The following is a 21,117-nucleotide window of genomic DNA, read 5'->3' as shown; positions in this document are numbered from 1 at the left end:
CTTATGACACCAATATTGACGCAACATGCATACCGAATTCGACCGATTGAAGAAAATAAACTATTATTTGCTCATTTTGTTTCTCCGTTAACTTTACGTTATCCGAATCGTTCAATAGTTTACGATATTGCACACATTCGTATTGTACGCAAGCGCAGGACACGTGTGCACAATAGTGCATTAGGAACTACTTTGTAAACAAATCAGGTACATTTGCAGAGTAGGCGCAGTACGTTTTGGTTGATTAAATTTGTTTCTGAATGAACTAAAGCAGATGTTTCGTGGACTGCAACATACCAACTGCTTTGTTACATTCCACGTTAACTTTCTGATACATTGTTTCAGATTTTGCGGTAGACACCAGATTGCATAAAATTGCTTGCTAGCTACAGATAACATGCAAGCTATAAAGGCATAAACTGTCTCCGTTAGTTAGTAATTAGAATGGCAAAAAAATATACTTACAGTTTGATTACACATTTCGAAATTTAAGTGTAATTTCGACTATATTCCTAGTGAAATTACGTCTTCCTTACTGCACTCAAAATGAAATAAACATTAATTTCAATAGTCTTTTTTATTAGTGTAATTGAAACACTTCATATTTTTCCAACATTATGATTTCAAAAAGTCAATAACAGAACAAACACACTTGCAGATGTAAACACGCTTCTCTCACGCTCCTTTAAACCTATGTATTTCATGTATAATTTGCACAGATGAATCTAGTCGACAATCACGAACTTTCGTAGAATCGAAACAAAATACCAAAATCTATTGGAAAAGTTGTTGCAATGCTCATTCATTCACAATATGACTGCAAATTTCCATTTTAACTAGACAAGCCATTTTCTTTCGAAAGTTATGCCGAGCGCGCGACTAAGTTCAAATGTATCTGGACGGAGTTATGTGCGCATTAATAATGGTGCTTGTGTGTAATGATGAATCTGCGCTTGTAAATTTCGTTTGGAATACGGTATGCATTCATTTACTTTGTTTATTGTAGTGCATTTTGTTTATACAATTAAGCCTAAGGCAGAATAAGAAAATGCAGTGGCGTCACTGGGGGGTGGGGGAGGGGTGCGGGTGGTGCGGACCGCACCGGGTGACACCATCAGAGGGGGTGACACCCAAATAACTGTTAATAAAATTTTCGACTATTGTGCAGGAAGTGTTCCATGGGGGTGACACCATGAGTTACCGTACATGACTGTCTATAAAAAGTTAGAATTTTTGTGCAGAAAGAAGGTCCATGGGGGTGACATCATGAGTTACCTCACTGGGTGACACCAATCCTAGTGACGCCACTGAGAAAATGAGCATATAATAAAAAGCTACTGCATTTGTATGGGAAAATATGAACTCGTTTTGTCAGATGGATATATTGCACTCACAAGGTCGTGCAGTATTCCATCCAAAAACTCGTTCATATTTTCCCATACAATTGCAGAAACTTATAAATAATGCAATGCTTACTATTTGAAAAGAGGCAATTGTCACCAGAATATTCTGTTCAAATCATGAATTTTGGACACACGTGATATCACACCCGTCTTTTCCTGACTCGCGATATGTCGTCCTTATATGCGCATAGCTTTGATAAGATGTAATGTTTATTCATGACAATTAAATACATTATTTTGGACTGTTTCTGTCAGCATTTTGTCGAATAATTAGGTCAGGTTTATAGGTGGTTTTACAAAATTCAACGTAAAAATGCCAATAAATGGCAAGAGATATTAAGCAAACTAAACCAATCTTATAACAAAATCAGTTAAGTTGAACATTTTATAACTTAAATAAGCTATTATGTTGAAGAGAAACAGCAATGAATAGTACGTAATGTGTTTACAACATCTCGTTTATGGGGAAAAATACTAGAGAATTCAGAAACAGACTATACGCCGGAGAATTTCTTCAATATCCAGTTCTCGCAGCAAGTTGACATTTTGGATAGCAAACGATTTGGTACGTGTGGACAACTTCTTGCAAAAATTGTAATTTGGATTAAAATGCATTATTGTTTTTAGGTATAAATTTCCATCTTATATATAATGTATTTATTTGTATGATTCTAAAAGATACATAGTAAATAGTATTTTCTGGGTTGCAAGTTCAAGAAGGTAATGGAGTGGGTCTTCATGTTGTCATCTAGAAATCACATTTTCATATGCATTTCGAGTCGAAATGTGGGATATTTTTGTACACCTTATGAATGTCACTTTTCCTAATTAAAGTACGATCGTTCTTTCTTGATACAAAATGGATTTTCGACCCAAAATAACACGTGATACAATGTATACAGAAATGACGAGGAATTAACCGACGCCCTGAATTGGCCGACATGGAATATATATATATATATATATATATATATATATATATATATATATATATATATATATATATATATATGCGCATTAACAGTTGCCTTGCTTGGCGTCAAGCATTAAGAGGTTAGTGTTAGGACTGGTCGGCCTGATGTCAGGATAATGTGACTGGATGGGACATGATGCTACATGTCTCCAACATGATGCTCCAGTGCTAGACATCACTGTAAACTGTCTCATTGCAGACATCGTTGCGATATGACTCAAACTGTGAAAGCTAATGTAAAAATTAAACATAAAAACCATGCAAATAAACATACCTCAGTGCATATAGTTGAATCCAAATTGCCGAAATGAAATCAGTGAGAACAATAGTTAGAGTGACCCATTTAGCTTCAGCTCAGACTTGTTGTGGTAGAAGATAAGTGTAGATCTAAAGCAAAGCTAGTATTGATTAACAGGAGCCTTCATTGTTTACATCTTCGCTAATTTAATTAACGTTCTCCCCGCTCTCTGAATTCCTCACATTTTAATTGTGTGCGTTGAAATTATTATGGGTCAACCCTCAGGATTAAAGTATTAATGAATTATCTTGCAGACATTATGCTCTAGAAAAATTAGAAATAGCAGCAGGCTATTTAAACATTTAAAAATCATAAAAAAATAATAGATTTCTTTTCATGTGCATTTAGGATAGAAATGTGGGATATGTTTTCAAACTTTTTTAATACAACTTCCTGAATTAATGGACGTAGTTATTTATTGATACAAATTGGATATTCGGGCAAAAACCAACATATGATCCAAAGTTTACAAAATTGTCGTATCGTTGGGCAGGATTACCCGACGCACAGAACTGGCGGACATGATGGGCATATATATATGAGAGAGAGAGAGAGAGAGAGAGAGAGAGAGAGATTCTAACCTTTGGAATGAAAGGTGGTTTCAATGTTTTTATTCTTAAGTCCTCTAAGCGGAATTTCTCAAACCATCAATGTTTTGGTATTTCTTGCACGGAGAGGCGCTTGGTAGGGTTATTCCTTAAAAAGAAGGAAATGAGAATGAATGATTGAACGGATCTCACATTAAACGTCAACTGGAGACGGATCATTGATATTATATGCATGTATCCATGGTTTTCTTTTGCAGGCGGTTTCACGCAGTTTTCTGATATGGAGACGCGAGCAAAAAATCTACATTTTCACATTACGAATCAAGCATTAGATACATGCTATTCTTTCTCGATTCCTTAAAAATGGCTGACGTCATCGTACGGCCTTAGATAAGAAAGTGACGATGACGTTTTTGCTCCAGATGCTGAACATATTTTATTATGAACACTTTTGTGCACAAGTCTTTCTCAAAACAGAGTGGACAAAATGAAACAAAAATTTGGCAAGGTGGGCAACAATGTATTATATTATATATCGTAAAATTTGTATATCTATTAATGTTAGATAAGGAAATTCCGATTTGGGAAACGGTTCTCTCACACTTAGCCTTTGTGTTTCATTAATTTCGATGATTTTCTAATCGTAATGGAGACCGCTCCGGTGGCCAAGTGGACAGAGCGTCCACCTCGGATACGATAGGTAGTGGGTTAGATCCCCGGCCGAGTCATATCAAAGACTTATACAAATGTTATTAACAGCTACCTTGCTTGGCGCTCAGCATTAAGAGGTTAGTGATTTGCTTGGTGTCAGGATAATGTGACTGGGTGGGACAGCATGCTACATGTCTGCAGCATGATGACCCAGTACTAGACATCGCCATAAACTGCCACATTGCATACATCGTAACGATATGACTGAAAAATTGTTAAAGTTACTTTAAAAATCCAAATCAACACACAACCTTGTCATCGATTATATTTTACCAGCTAAATGTTTAGATTTGCCGCTGAACCATTTAAATATTGCAATTAAATATTTAGTAGCTTTGGTTTTTTATGTGACTTGAGATTACCGGTTCGTTGTCTTCATTCTCGTCCATATGCCTAAATTAATCGCCATCGTCACATCCGTTTTGATACCTCCGTTCTGGTATGTCTCTAATCTAAAAAGAAATAGCTTTTTTCCCTGTACAGTTTCCATATGAAATGTTCAGTGATTATTTTATGACTTGCTAAGACAATTACCTGGACACCATTCTTACATGCACATTTTCCTTCGATTTCTAACATCGATTCCTATCAGGATGTTTTCATAAGTATTGTTGTCATCATCATGCTTGTCTGCAAATAGGGATATGGAAGAAGAAATGTAATTCGTAAAAGATAAAGAAATTCATGTGGTGAATATTTACCTGGAAAAACATACAGAAATTCTAACCGGTTCGAATGGACATTAGTAGTAAAGTGGGACGATATAGCCTCAATGGGAATTAGCATTAAAAACACCCCTGGGACCATATAGCCTCAATGGGAAATTTAACGTTACCCAAACCCCTGGGACTATATAGCCTCAAGGGAAATTAACATGGGAATAGATTTTGGGACTGTATAGCCTCAAAGGGAAATTAACATGGGAATAGATTTTGGGACTGTATAGCCTCAAGGGGAAATTAACATGGGAATAGATAGTGGGACTGTATAGCCTCAAGGGGAAATGAACATGGCAATAGATTTTGGGACTGTATAGCCTCAAGGGAAATTAACATGGGAAATGGAACAGGGTCGGGACCCTATTTTAATACGGTCCCGACCTGATGGGTCTATGGAAATGGAACAGGGGAGAGAGATAGAACACACACACACACACACATAAAATAAAAAATGGGGTAGGCAATTGAAAGTCTATCTCTTTTCGAGAGATTGGAGTGGCCCTGAAAAGGGCCTTTGGTTTTATGTTAATATTAAGGGTATATTAACATAAAGGGCACCGCATTGGTCTTCTTCTTGTCCTTAGGCTGCATCTCACTGTAGGACCGTAAATCAGGACTCTTTTGAGGCATCCTTGCCTCTCCACGTAAATCCTACGTATCCATAGACTCGTGTCTGTCCTACGGACAACTGCCCAGTTGGATAGGACATACATGGGTATGTCCGTCCGGAACATCATTGAAGACACAAGCGTGGAAGATTGTACGTCAGTCCACATCTTGAGGCGCTGAGTAACAGGTGAATGAATTCAGTGAACTGCACTTATTTATAGGGAGAGAAAGGATTGAAACGGATAGAGTTCGTTGACCAATCAAAACACGCGATACAAAATTCAGTCAGCCCACGTCCAATCCGAAGAGAGCAGTCTGTGACGTCACGTAGTCTATATAGATTCGCTACCGCCTGTGTGCAGTCAATCCATGCGACAGTTTTTCAACATGACGGAAACTCAGAAAACGATCAATTGGGGTGCACCAGCCGTTGAGACTACACAAGGGAACCCGGACTTACTTTCAGAAGAGGTGAATTGGGATTATGTGGATTTTCTTACCTCGCAAGAATTTGTTCCAGAACCTTCGTCACCTTCTCCTTCATTAACACACGTGGAGAATTTTAGACAGAGACAGAAAGAAGAATTGGAGAAATTTATACAGCAGCAAAAGGAAGCAGAACAAGCTTTTCTCCTACAGCAACAGCAGCAAGAAGAAGAGGTAAGAAAAAAACAAGAAGAAGAAGAAGTAGCAAAGAAACAAGAGGGTGAAAGTCAAACAGTTACGGTAGTGTTGGATATTTTAGCGGAGTTAAGAAGTCTGAAACAAATTTATCAAACTTCTTTATCACGACCGAAGAGAATACGACCTTCCCGAGCTAAACACTCCAGCCCTGTGACTAAGCCTACCGTACCACCCTTAGCGATTTCAACCAAATCATCATCATCATCAGAAGTAGGCCTCGGCCGTGGCAAAGGCGTAAGACAGTTAAAGTTGGTTGCTTAAACTCACCCCTACACCAAAAAAAAGGCCCTTTTCAGGGCCACCCACGTCTCTCGAAAAGAGATAGACTTTCAGTTGCCAATAACAAAAAAAAAAAAAAAAAAAAAAAAAAATTACCCCTATTGTACGTGTCTGTGTATGAGTGCGTGAGTGTAGGTTCTTATTTTAAAATCAAAAAACCCAAAGACACTTACCTTTATAATTAATTTATTCTTTTATAAATATTTACAATACAATTCACAATTCACAACAAAACACTCTAAAAAAGTTCATAGACTTCTTCTGTCTCATTAATTACTCTCTCTGTTTTTTAAATTTCTTCACAGTCACAGACTTTCCTCTTCTTCCTCCTCACTTTCTTCCCTTCTTCTTTCCTTCTCCTGTTTCTTTTTCTTTACCTGTCTACTTTCTTTCCCCTCTTCTTCTTCTTCCTTTTCTTTCTCTGAAGAATCCCTTTCTTCTTCTTCTGACTCCTCTTGTTTCTTTTTTGGGCAATCTGGAGACCAATGTCCTTTTTCTTGACAATGATAGCAGGTGTCTTGACTTTTGTCTTTTCTAACCCCTTTTTTGCTTTTTTGACGGTCTGGACACTCTGAAGACCAATGCCCTTTCTTCTGACAGATATAGCAAGTATCTTCACTTTTATCTCGAAAAGAAGGAGAGTAGTCCGAAGGCTGGTCTGAAGAAAATTTTCTAATGACCCATCGCAAAGCTCTGATGAAACGTTCGATTTGTCTAGTCTCTTCCATCGTTGTTCTCGGTTAGAGAGTGAAATGAATAGTGAAAGGACAAGACACATACCCTTTATATACGCTGGTCTGCCATGACTATAAAGTAACCTATGGTGTTTAAACTTTAGTCATTTGACTTTTTACACTCAAGATGAAACGATCCAATTCATATGAGAAGAAAGAAGAGGAAAGTAAGAGGCAGAAACGTGATCTATCGCCTCTTACCAGGGCTGAAGTCTTGGCACAAATTCATGCCAGTGATTTTGAAGAGGACATGAGTGAACCAGAATCCAAACCCTCTAAACAAAGTTCACCACCCTTAGTCAACCCTGAAAAGTACTATTCCATTCGAGAGACGGAAAAGCGCTCCTCTAGAAAATGTAGATCCACGGCTTACAAATACACGGTGAAGTTTAAAGATTTCAAGTCCGAAGTACCGTTGGAGAAAGCAAAAGGGTTCATCACCGGGGTGTGGAATTCTTTGCTTACCACACTCAAGCAACAATGTCAACCCAAAGAAGACGATCGCTTGAGACTTTCCATACAACACGACGGTTTGAAATCCCCTGTTTGGATCGAGTTTAGCAGCCCTGCAGAATTGACCGCATCCAAAGTCATGGACAAGATTCAACACGTACAACAATCCAATGACCAGTTTGACCGATGGAAAAGCCACACTGGACATGACCCACGTTTCACCTCCTCAAGGGACCGGACAACGGAATAAGGTGTTATTGGTGAACGACCTTCGCAGCATTAAGCGTAGCCTCGTCCAAATTCAAGACCAGATGTGTTTAGCCAGGGCTATCATGGTGGGACGAACTTATGTCAACAAGAACGACACGGCAGAATGGAAAAGAGCCTGGAAAACTATTCGACAATCGGACCGAGCCAAACAACGAAACGAAGCAGAACTCCTGTTGCAACAAGCTGGTCTGTCCACAGATACACCCTGTGGCATTCCTGAGCTGCAAAACTTGCAAGATATAATAGCTCCACGCTACACCTTGAAAGTGCACCCTCAAGAAGTGCGCGGGTCTCTGTTGTTTCGAGGGAAAGACTTTAAGGATGGAAAATACATTCACCTTTATCATCACGATGACCATTTCGATACCATTAAAAGTATCACCGCACTCCTGGGATACGGTTATTACTGTGAGAAATGTGACTATGGCTATAACAATCGAGAGCAACACAAGCATTGTGGATCGCAATGCTCAGCATGTTTGGCGTCTCCACCCTGTCTGAGCGAAGGACAAGAACCAGTGCATTGTTCAACTTGTCTGCGCACGTTTGTCAGCCCATCCTGTTACCAACAACATTTGAAGACGCAAGGTTCACAGAAGAAATGTGCTTGTCAACTGCTGAGATTGTGCCCTACGTGTGGACAAGACATACTTACCAATAATGCCAAGGCACACGTATGTCGAGGAAAGAAAAAATGTCACATTTGTCACCACATCGTGGACTTGGAACACCAATGCTACGTACAAAAATACCAACCCCAACCAGAGAAAGAGGACGGTCACAAGAATAAAAAAGGCAATTTCATCTTGTTCGATTTCGAATGCATGCAAGAGACCGGCATTCACATTCCTAATTTCTGCGTGGCTCATCGAGCGTGTGAGAAGTGCATTGAAGAACCTATTTTCAGTCATTGTCCTCACTACAGTAAGATTCCTGGAGGGCGTGAACAAATCTTTCGGGGACCGAACACGCTAGCCGATTTAGCCCGATGGGTCTTAGACCCCATCGACAAGACGTGGAGCCAAGAGGACATCGAACGTTACGGAGATTGTCATCGCCATGCCACGGTGATGGCTCACAATTTCTCCGGATACGATGGACAGTTTCTTTTGAGGTACTATACGGAACATGGTACCGAACGTCCTAAAGTCACTTTGAACGGAGCCAAAATCATTTTCATGCAAGTGGGACAAGTGCAGTTTAAAGATTCGATGAGTTACTTGGCCATGCCTTTGAGTCGAATGCCTAAAACGTTTGGAATGACAGAAATGGCTAAAGGGTACTTTCCACACTTTTTCAATACGGAAGCCAATCAACACGCCGTTCTGCCCCATCTGCCTGAGGCTAAAGACTACGACCCCGACAACATGCGTACCGAACAACGAAAAGCTTTCTACGCTTGGTACCAGGCTCACGCCTCAGACCCTTCCGACTTTCAGGAAGAAATGTTAAAGTATTGTCGTTCCGACGTGGACATTTTACGACGTTGCTGTGGAAAATTTGGAGAACTGTTCATGGAACACGGAGGGGTCGATCCTTTGAAAGAAGCTTGCACCATTGCCAAAGCGTGTTCCTTAGTGTACAGGCAACGATTCATGCCTGAAAACATCGTGGCAGTCATCAGTCCTCAAAATACCAACTATGTCAAACGTCAATACTCGGTCAAAATCCTACGCTGGTTACATTACTTGTGCGACAAGGAAGACAAATGGATTGAGCATGCCCGCAACGGAGGGGGCGAAAAGACCATCGGAACGTATTCGGTCGATGGCTGGGACTTAGAAAACCCCAAGATCGTGTACGAGTTTAACGGTTGCTTATTTCACGGATGTCCCGTCTGTTACCCTGACCGCGGCACTAAAAATCAATTTTTACAACGAACCATGGAAGACTTGTACCAGGCCACTTGTCAGCGACGTCTAAAGTTAGAACAGGAAGGATACCATGTGGTGGAACTGTGGGAACACGAATACGATCACCGTTTGAAAACCGATCCCGAGTTTAAACGTGTCGTGGAAAGTTACCAGTTTATGGACCCGCTGAACCCGAGGGATAGTTTGTACGGAGGAAGGACCAATGCCACCTGTTTGCTGTACCAAGTCGACGAAGAGAAAGGAGAAGAAATCAAATACTTGGACGTGTGTTCGCTGTATCCCTGCGTGTGTAAATATTGTCGCTTTCCTGCAGGGCACCCACAATTGTTGACGGAACACATCGACCTGGACCACATTCGACAATACGAAGGTCTGATCAAGTGTAAAGTTTTGCCTCCCACGGACTTGTACCATCCCGTCTTACTTCACCATTGCTAAGGCAAACTGATGTTTCCCTTGTGCCGTACTTGTGCCGAAACGTACAACCAGACTTGTCAGCACACCCAGGAAGAACGGGCCTTGACGGGGACGTGGGTCAGCGTAGAATTGTTCAACGCTCTGGACATGGGATACCAACTATTAGAATTGTACGAAATTTGTCACTTTCCCAAGACACAACAATACCACAAGGGTGACCCCACTCAGAAAGGCATTTTCGCAGACTACGTGGATGCCTTTTTGAAACTAAAGCAAGAAGCCAGTGGCTATCCTTCCTGGTGTCACACTCCCGAAGACCAAAATACATTCAAAGAGAAATACTGGGCACAAGAAGGCATCTCTTTAGACCACATCGAGAAAAACGAAGGCAGGCGATCGTTTGCCAAAGTGATGTTAAATTGCTTGTGGGGTAAAATGGCACAACGACCGTGTTTACCCAAGACGGAATATTTGACAGAACCTTCCCGCTACTTTCAGATGATTCACGACAAAACCAAATTCATGAAACACGTGGACGTCGTTCGCGAGGATTTGATCTTAGTCAATTACGAAGAAGATCTGGACTTTGTACAAGACGACCCCTTTGGAAATGTCATCAATGCGGCTTACGTGACAAGCTCATGCTCGCTTAAAATTGTACGAAGCTATAGAACTGTTAGGGGAACGTGTCCTGTACTTTGACACGAACAGTTGCATTTACATCGATCACCCGAGTCAACAGGACCCTGACATCGAAGGAGACCGTTTAGGAGCCTGGACAGACGAACACCCCGACGACAAGATTCTAAGTTTCGCCAGTGGCGGTCCTAAAAATTACGGCTACGAATACCGGGACAAACAAGGAGAAGTGCACACGAAGTGTAAAGTGAAAGGATTGACTCTGAATTATCGTACCAGTCGAGTGGTCAACTTTGGCGTATTGAAAGACGCCTTACAGTCTGGAAAAGATCAACACTTTAAAGTGACCACATATCAACCCAACAAGATTGTACGTTTACCCACTCACCACATCGTCAGTCGACCCTTGGAAAAAGTCTATCATATCGTGTACCAGAAGCGAGTGCGACTTCCCAACCACTTTACTTTGCCGTATGAACAGGTTGGTATAAAACATTGGTTGTAAGAGGATAGCCACTCACCAGAAGCATGACTTCGTCACAGCAAGAATCGAGTGAGAAACCCGATGAGAACTCCAAGTTCAAACCCCACCATTTTCCAGTCTTCTTGCCTGACTATCGTGATTGTGCCCGTCGATTGGACACGTTTCAAAAATGGCCCACGGATAGGGAAGGATTACCTACTTCAAATGTTTTAGCTAGAACAGGATTTGTCTACTTGGGACCTGAGACTGGATTGGGATACGAAGTACAGTGTTTCAGTTGTGGACTGATATTACGAATGGATCTATGTATCTATAAAGATTCAGCTATTCTGGAACATACTCGATGGTCTCTGCACTGTCCTTATCTTTCTATGGCCTTTCCACCCATGACACTACGGTACAATGATGACGGTACCTTAGAGACGGTACCTTCCAAAACTAGACATAAAAACATAAAAAAGGAACGATGTACAAGCTTGAGACTGCATTGCGACCAGTATAAAAAGGGGCAATGGTCAAGATCGATAGTTCATTGTGACTACCAAGACCAAGCGAACAAGATGAATACTTTCAGAGAAACACACAACAAGTTTAGACAGGCACAATTCAAGTGTGGGGCTTCGGAAGTAGAATGCGACTGTGAGCCTTGCGATGGGAACGATGTTGTACGCTGCGACCTTAGCGATGCCGTAAAGCATCATGTGAATTTTGTTCTCACTACCCCTATCATGGAAAGTGATGCTGTGCGTGCCAAACCTGAGGGATGCGAAAGCGATGCCGCTCGTCCTCTTGGACACTTTACTGGGTTTCGTTTTAAAGGTGGATGTTCACCTTCACGTCTACCCCCTTACGGATGTCATCCAGCCCTGAGCAAACTCCTGTCCATGTCAGCCAACCCTCATCGAAACGAACATGTGAAAGTCGAATATTCGTTCCCTGTGCGTTTGTCGGAATACTGCGACTTTGAAAATCGTCTTCAATCGTTCAAAGGAAAATGGCCTAAGTATCTGGGAGGCCCGACCCCCGAAGAATTAGCCAGAGCCGGATTTTTCTACTTGGGCGAAGGAGATAAGGTCAAGTGCTTCAGTTGCGATGTGTCACTTCACCACTGGAACCACAAGATTCGGCCTACCTAGAACATGCTCGTTGGTCACCGAATTGTCATTACTTACACTTAGTGGGACCGAGACATTAAAGGAACTTACCATGTCATTGAAGAAGAAACCAGATTGGTTAGGAGTCAAATGTTGGACGTCACCGAGACCAGTATTTAAACTTCATTTCAAAAACGATATTGAATCATTACCTAAAGAACTGCAAGAAAAGATTTACAAGGAAGTTTGGCAGGGACTTGCCAGAGTGAAATCTCAATGGGTAACTGTAGAACTTTTGTACCGAGAAATTGACAAAAGGAAAGTGAAAAATATCAATCAATGTGTTAGATTTCTCTGGGTCAAGTGTGCATTCGTCCTATTATATTACTCTAGACCGTTTACATCAAAAGAGTTCAGTGACATTCTTGGACGTTACCCTGAATGGCAGTGGTCAGAAATTACTCACTATGTGGATTACTTTTGCTCTAGGAGAAGATTGTGAATTGTACGGACTGACCTATTCGTGGATACTTTATAAGAGAACATTCGTGCTTTGCCTGTGGAGTTGAGAGAATGCATTTATCGAGAACTGGTCAAAATGCAAGTGAAACCTAAAGAACAATTGCATCCGTTACGTCACCGGTGTTTGAACCACTGGTATCTGAATGATATACAAGGACTGATTGAGTTGAAAGTGTTCCATTGGACAGACATTGATCAACGACCCCTGGTTTTAAAAAGAATTGGTTTGGTATTGATAATTCTATCTTCTACATTGTAAACTTACTGGATCGAATTCCAGAGGAAGAGTTAACGAATTACCAACATCTTTTACGCAATGTCAACTTAGTGAAAGAGGAAACTTCTGAACGAATTGTAATGTGTAAATTAGTGATTAAACGATTTAGATTCGACAATGAATTAAAACCATGTCTGTGCAAACAGTACATTTATTGTGTCAGAAAGAGAATTTAGTATGACCTATTCATGGATACTTTACAAGAGAACATTTGTGCTTTGCCTATGGAGTTGAGAGAACGCATTTACCGAGAGCTGGTCAAAATACAAGTGAAACGTAAAGAACAGTTGCATCCGTTACGTCACCAGATCTTTAGCCACTGGTATCTGAATGGTATAAAAGATCTGATTCGTCAGAAATTGTTTCAGTGGTCAGACCTTGTTCAACACTTTGAGTTAGTGAATGAACGAAATGTTCATCATTTTGGTTACTTCGAGATTCACCTAGTGCATCGCATTGAGGAAGACAAGTTAAAGGATTACCAACATATTTTACGTGGAATCTACTTAGAGGAAGAGGAAACTTCTAATCGAACTCTGAAGTTTAGGTTACAGTATGCAAGATTTAGATTCCCCACTGGAGAACGAAGATCTCTGGCTAGAACGTACGTGTATTGCTTCCGAAACAAAGAGAGTATAAAAACAGGAATCCATGCCACGACTTGGAGACGTTGATCACACCAAGAACTTCTCCGTTGATGACCCCAAGAACTTCCCCAGTGGCAGGACCTTCCCATTTAGATGCAGTGGCTGTGGCTCACAAAGTACCTGCTCCCAAAATCAAAGTCCAAGTGAGATCGGGCATGTTACAAAGTTTACTGGATTTGTCCAAGCAAGAAATGGCTCGATTTAGTCCGTTGCGTACCCCTACACGACGTGTCATGCCTGTCCTCAAGTTGATACGCCGTAAAGACAATCAGTGGCGACGCGTTCCAGTATAAAAAAGGCCTGCGACCAAGTAGGGTATCAGTGAACTTCCAAAAGATGTCACCTCCAAGAAGTCAAAAAAGAAAGAGACAAAGACAGACTCGTCATCCGCGAAAGCGCTTAGCCAAGCATCGACGTTACCCTAAGAAAAGACAGTCGTTCCAAGAAAAAGAGGCGTCAACAAAGGGGAGGAATCCTTGGCGATTTTGGAAAAAACGTTGTCACCTTTATGACAAAACGATAGCCCCCCCCCCAAAAAAAAAAAAAAAAAGATAAAAGGGCATGTGTTAAGTCATCGATGTTAGTGTCTGTTTGATGAATGTCCCGGAACCCACAAGCAAAGATGTCCCCCTCCAGAAAACATTCCTCTTCTAAACCCCAAGGAAAGAAAAGGAAAGGACTGCCTCCACGTTTAGTCAAACATGGGGACATGTTATCTGTCCTGTCCAAAGCTTCTCCACCCCTGCGAAAAAAACTCATTCAAACGGCCTCCAAAGAGGTCATCGATACCGTGTGCGAATGTTGTTTGAACGTTTTGAAAGGCACGATCCCTTCGTCCAAACACCAGAAACAATGCTTAGGCAAACATCGTCACGTTCTGCGCCAAATGGTTCAAAAGAAAATCCCCCTCGGACAAAAGAAGAAGATGTTGGTCCAACGTGGAGGAATTTTACCACTCTTGTTAGGCCCATTACTGAAAGGAGTCTTGGGAACCGTGTTGGCAGGACTGATGGGAGCAAGATAAAAAGGCCATCTGGAGTCCCAAGATCTCAGAATCGACCCCTGACATCCCATGGAAGGACGAAAACTAGCTTTAGTACCTTACAAACGATGGATGGAATACCATCGTTGGCAAGAACAACGCACCCCGCATTTACCTCCCAATCCCCATTTGAGCGAGATGTCCCAGTTACAACACGAATTGCAGTCCTTAATGGATCGCCAAGATTTGTCCGAAACAGAAAAATCGCAAAAGTACGGCCAACTCTTGCAACGACTGCAACTCTTTCACCAAAAAGCTTTAGACGAAAGAGCTCTTCCCACTCTGAAAGATTTTAAGACCTTGATGAAAAGTCCAGCACCATCACCGCCGCCACCATTACTACCAGTGACCAAAACAGGAAAAGGAGAAGAAGAAGAGGAAGGGTTTCAAACTCCACCAGAAACAGTACGCAAGTTAACAACACCACCTACCTCCAGAATTGGATGGATTAAAAAGATGATGACCACCCCTTCTTCATCAAAATAAAAAAAAATGTGAAGACAGAAGTGAAACAAGAAAAAATATCCCCTGTTCAGGCATTCTCCTCCTCGACACCTATTGCCGGTCGCACACGCAAAGCATTACAATCCAAGAAAATACCCCAAGAGAAAGAGACTAGCATCTTCCAAGAGTGGGTGCCTTATTAACACACAAACCAACAAATGGGAAAAGTCTTAGCCAGCATTTACTACGATCCCTCCCATCCTGCTGGTTACGCAGGAGTTCAATAATAGTACCGTGCTGCCAAAACGCGACTAAAAATTATCCGTTTACCTCAAGTGCAACGATGGTTACAAGAACAAGCTACTTACACTTTACACAAACCCATTCGACGCAAGTTTTCCAGAAGTCGCACCCGAGTGGAAGGCATGGATCATCAATGGCAAGCCGATTTAGCCGATGTCTCTCATTTGGCCAGTTACAATCGCGGCTACAAATATTTATTTTGTGTCATCGACATCTTTTCCAAATTTGGCTTGGTCGTGCCCTTGACTTCCAAATCGAGCAGCGAGTTAGTGCAAGCCCTGCAACGAGTGTTGAAACAAAGCGGTCGTCACCCTCTTCGATGGCAAACGGACAAAAGTACCGAATTTCTGAACCAAGCTTTCCAAAAAGAATTAAAGAAACGTGACATTCATTATTTTACCACCGAGAATCCTGAAACCAAAGCCAGTATCGCGGAACGTTTTCAACGCACTTTGAAAGAACGCATGTGGAAATATTTTACGCATCACCACACTCTGAAGTACATCGACATCTTACCGCACCTGGTGCAAGCGTACAACCAATCTTACCATCGAAGCATTGGACGTGCCCCGCAAGAGGTGACTCCCGAGAACGAAGTGCTGGTGTCTGGTCGCCTGTTTGGAACGTCCCCGACGAGAGCTGTCCCCAAGAAAAGTGGAGTGTTGGTTGTAGGAGATTGGGTACGCATTGGCAAAACCAAATGCACTTACGACAAAGGTTACTTACCTAACTGGACGACCGAATTGTTTCGTGTCACTGGACGAGTGCATGGTCGTCATCCTGCCGTCTATAAATTGGAAGACATGAACGGAGAAGTGCTCAAAGGAACGTTTTATTTGCCCCAGTTACAACTTGTCACCAAAAAAGAAGACGACGTGTACGACATCGAAAGCATTCTCGAACGCAGAACCCGTAAAGTGGGCAAACGACGTGTCAAAGAAGTCAAAGTACGTTGGAAAGGATATCCACCCAGTTTTGATTCTTGGATCGACGCTTCGCAAGTCATAGACTATAAAAAGAAGTGATCATCATGCCCTTTCACACAGATGCAGCTACGGCGACCACTCCTTCACCTAGTTCTTCTCTGCAAGATTTACAGAAACAACCCTTGTGGGTGTGGTGTGGAGAACGTGTGCCTAAAACGCAAATCGTCTTTTTCTGCCAAATCTTCGTGGTGTATTGTGTCATCGGGGCAGCTATTGCCAATTTGAGTTTGCAACAAGGAGACAAACAATTGTGGACCATTTTATTGAGCAGTTGCATCGGTTACCTGCTTCCTAATCCCTCCCTGAAATTCACCTCGAAAGGGAACAACGGGAACCTTGTGTCCAGTGCCAGTGCCAGTCACCACTCCAACAACAACAACAACCCCATTTTGGGCGGAGACAGACCTCAGACGTCCAGTAACTCCTCGGACAGCCACAGAACTCTGGAATTATGAGCAATAACAACTAATTTTACTCAACCTTACCCAGTGACAGTTCCATGGAGGTGTTTCCCAAGAACACTTTGTGCTGTTACACGGCCAAATTACCTCAGGCCATCCAATTAGATCACGAAGCCCATTGGGAAGTGGCTTTGGTAGAAATCATTCACCCAACCCAAGTCCTCAATGTCCTTCCCGGTCAAAATATCTTTACGGTGTAAGTTCATGACAAGCCAATGCAAAAGTATTTGAATACCCCTGTCAAATATGATCACAAAAGCAATGATGACAAAACTCAAAAGTGGTCCTACCACTTGTTCATTCCCCCAGGCTACTATTATAGTGGTCAACATTTGGTCAGCACCATAGCTTCCAGATTTAATGTCGTGTTTCTGAAAGCTTTGGAAAGTGTCAAAAAAAGTGTCACCCTGGAGTACCACAAAGCAGCTCGTCGCTTCCTGATGAAATTTCCTGACAGTAAAATCGTGTCTTTCTTATTTTGCCCTGCATTGTTTGCCATGTTGGGCGGGAACATGGACATGAGAATGGCCATGATCAAGAAAAACGAATTACCAGTCATTTACGACAACGATTCTTTTAGCAAGTTGTTTCGTTCCCCGGTAGAACTGAACCAAGGACTGAATTTGATCTTTGTGTACACCGATGTGGTGGATCATAACGTGGTGGGACACACCTCTGTGCCGTTACTGCGTGTCATTCCTTTCAAAGTGGATAGTACCACAAACAATGACGAAGAAGGTGGAAACACTTACCACGTCCACCGCGAATTTGTACATCCTCACTATTTGCCTGTCAGCAAGTCGTATTTGGACACGGTCAACAGTGCTGTAAAAGGAGATCTGGGACAAAATATTCCATTCACCAAAGGAAAAGTCAAGGTGAAACTCCATTTTCGAAAACGGTTCTCTCACGACTCGTAAGTCATGTATCCAGTGTACCGAGGGATTGGTCGACAGCGAGGACACGGTTTAGGAGATATGCTAAAATCGGCTTTTCGTTCGGTGGGCCCCTGTGTTGAAACCGATGGTGACACGCGGATTGCACGCCTTGAAAGATGCGGCACTGACACACGGTAAAGAATTTCTCCAAAATGTCATCATCGACAAACAAAACCCCAAAGAAGCTTTCTTGAGGACAGGCAAAAATGTCTTGCTACAAACGGGTAAAGACCTTTTGGGCCGACGAGAAACACCTATAAAGGCCCTGCATGCTACTGAGTCAGGCATTCAGCAAGGACAAGGCAGAAAGAGACGACGAAGAAAACAACCTTTCACCAGACTTCACACTTCTAAAGCTAGAAAGGCAAAGAAAAGAAGAACCGTTCGAGACTTAGACGTTTTCGATTATTGAGAAAGAACAAAAACTGATGCACCGAGAGTCTTGCGCTTGTTCCAAGTCGGAACTGGATCTGTTTGCCATGCCACCCACCATGATGACCATGCAAGAATCCCAGTGGGTGGAATTTCACCCCGTCCCCTCTTTGACAGCCTCCGCTCCCATCAAGTTTGAAATCAAAGGACAGCCCGAAGATTACATCGATCTGAATAGTAGTTACTTGTACCTGAAAGTCAAAGTTATCGATGATGACAATACACCCATAGAAAGTGATGAGGTAATAGCTCCCTTCAACAATTTCATGCATTCCTTGTTTAGTGGAGTGGACTTGTACTTGAATAACAAACTGGTCAGCAGCAGCATGGATACTTACCCTTACCGTGCCTACCTGGAAAATCTCTTGACGTACGGAATAGACGCCAAGAACACCCATCTGGATGCCTATGTGGTATGGGAAGTTGACGATGCGGGCGAATTTGAAACATTCGAAACTGATACAACTGATAAAAAGAAACCATACAATGAGTGATTTGTAGAACGTTGAAAGAAAATTGAACTAAGTCGTAGTTTAGAATTGATGGATCGTTTACATTTGGACATGTGTTTGCAAGAGAAATATTTGCTGAATGGGGTGAATGTTCGCCTGAGACTGAATCGTAGCAGTGCCACTTTCCATTTGATGGGTAATTCCGCTTGCAAAACTGTCATCGAGGAAGCCAGGCTCTACGTGCGACGCGTGAAAGTGTTACCTAAAGTGGGAAACGACATCAGTCAAACGTTGAGCAGAACGAGCGCCAAGTATCCGATACGTCGCGTGGAAGTGAAAACGTTCACCATACCCGCTGGACAGCAATCCATGATCGAAGATCATCTGTTCCAAGGACAGCTACCCAAACGTTTGATCGTTGGTATCGTCGAGAATACAGCCTTCAACGGAGTTTTGGCAAAAAATCCTTTCTACTTTCAACCCTTTGGCGTGTCCAAGATCGAAATCAGTCGCGATGGCAAGGCCTTGTGTATCCGACCGTTTGAACCTGACTTTGCGAAGAAGAATTATTTGAAATCGTACTTGTCCCTGTACGGACAGTTAGGAACCAACACCAGTCAAGGCATTACGTACGACGATTATGCAGGAGGCTATGCTTTGTGGGCTTTTGATTTCACTCCAGACCAAGGCAGCGACGAGGTACATTTCCACCCTATAAAATCAGGCCAGATTCGAGTGGAAATTCAGTTTAAAGTCCGAACCCCTGTTGTAACAGTGAACGTCATCCTGTATGCAGAATTTGACAATACGATAGAAATCAACAGTTTGAGAGAAGTCATTCTAGATTATTAGAAGCTATGGAAGACTGTTATCCCTCTTTACCTAGTGGAGAAACTTTGGACATAAAATGTGAGGAGACCGTGGAAGAGGAATCCCAAGACAAAGACGAAGAAGTTGTCATAATGAAGTCGAGATGGCCAGAACAAGAAGCCCATTTAGTTTCCTGTTTTGCCAAACACTTGGTCGAAAAAATTACGGAATTGATCAAGAAAAATTGCTATGGATGTCAAAACGATCATCCCAGTGAAACTCAACATGATAAATGCGTAATGCTGAGTCAAGAAGAAAAATTGGACGAGTATCTCTACGAAGCTTGGAGTCTCATCTCGAACGAAGTCGTGTTGCACCAGTGGTATAAAGACTTGCGTGAACATTCTTGTCCACCATTAACCACTCAAGAGATCCATCGTATCGAAGCTCTCCTGAATCAGAGTGGGGAGACGAAGCAAAGAAACGGTTATTTGTCAGACATTTTCAAGCAAAAGGTCAGGATCGAATTGATCACTTATTATTACCTGTGAAGAAGAAGAAGAAAAAAAAGCCACACAAAACATGGATACCTGGGAACTTTATTACCTTTTGAACCACATTTCGTACACTGCTTCTTGGAATCCTGTCGTCTGTGCTAAAGATGAACTCCCTCATCGCAAACCTTAAGATCATCAAGCTTATGTGATCAACACGGACGACAGTCATCTCCCAGGAACCCACTGGGTAGCCGTCTACTTTCCTCAAGAAGGATGTGTTGAATATTTCGATTCCTATGGATTGCCTCCTTTGGAAGACGATATTATTAACTTTATGAGAAGAAATGCTCAGACCACCCGATTCAATAATGTGAAATTACAAGGCACAGATTCCTTGGTGTGTGAACAATATTGCGTGTATTTTCTGCATCATCGCAGCCTGGGCTATTCCTTAGAACATTTAGTAACTCATTTTGATCCTCGTTCTTCTTCTAGAAACGATGTGAAAGTAGATCGATGGTTTTGTGACCAGTATGCTTATCTTTTGTCTCAAGCTAGGAAACGTAGTGTCCATCAATGGCCTAATGACTTCCAGCAGTGGAAATCACAATTTCATTCACAACGTTGTCAGCCCTGTCCAAAATAATGTGAGTTGAAAAAATGTTTGGCATTTGAAAAAAAAAATGTTTGTTAGTGTTAAGTGATTTTGAATTAAAAAAAAATTGTGTTTTGAAAAAAAAAATACCTTTGTCTTTTGTTTGGCTATAAGAATCTTGATTCATGCTCTTTGACTTCTTACTATCTCTCTCATGACACTCATTGAAAGTTTCAGCTCGAAAACCGTGTAGGGATATTTTCCTTCACGTCCGCGCTTTGACTTTAAGAACCGGGGTAGTTTCCAGTCTAACCATTCATTGTCGACTCATCCTCCTACGAAGATGTGCTCCAGACTAACTAAGCTAAACGAAGCATACGTGAATTTGCATAGGGTCAGACACAGTCTGATACCGAAACCTGAAGAGATAGAGAATGTGAGAATGTTAAAAGTCACTGAAGACCTGATAGAAGAGCTCTTCAGAGAAGAAATTAACAGGGAGAAAGAAGAATGGACAGAGAA

At 41.9% G+C, this 21,117-nt stretch overlaps 1 protein-coding gene across 1 annotated transcript in view; it reads right to left on the bottom strand.

Annotated features, from left to right (window-relative positions):
• The window catches only part of LOC149800295 (uncharacterized), a 288,953-nt gene that overhangs the window by 3,631 nt on the left and 264,205 nt on the right, over window positions 1–21,117 (bottom strand). Inside the window, exons 3-4 of the mRNA XM_089957213.1 lie at window positions 4,468–4,563; window positions 3,256–3,370 (exon numbers count right to left, since the gene is read on the bottom strand). The gene's annotated coding sequence lies outside the window, so the exon portion shown is untranslated. The remainder of the gene's footprint in view (window positions 1–3,255; window positions 3,371–4,467; window positions 4,564–21,117) is intronic.

Source organism: Sinohyriopsis cumingii, chromosome 5 (assembly GCF_028554795.1).
Source record: "Sinohyriopsis cumingii isolate HCF-2022 chromosome 5, ASM2855479v2, whole genome shotgun sequence".
NCBI classification, from domain to species: Eukaryota; Metazoa; Mollusca; class Bivalvia; order Unionida; family Unionidae; genus Sinohyriopsis; species Sinohyriopsis cumingii.
Note: the sequence above shows the minus strand (reverse complement) of the source record. Positions and strands in the feature narration are given on the sequence as shown.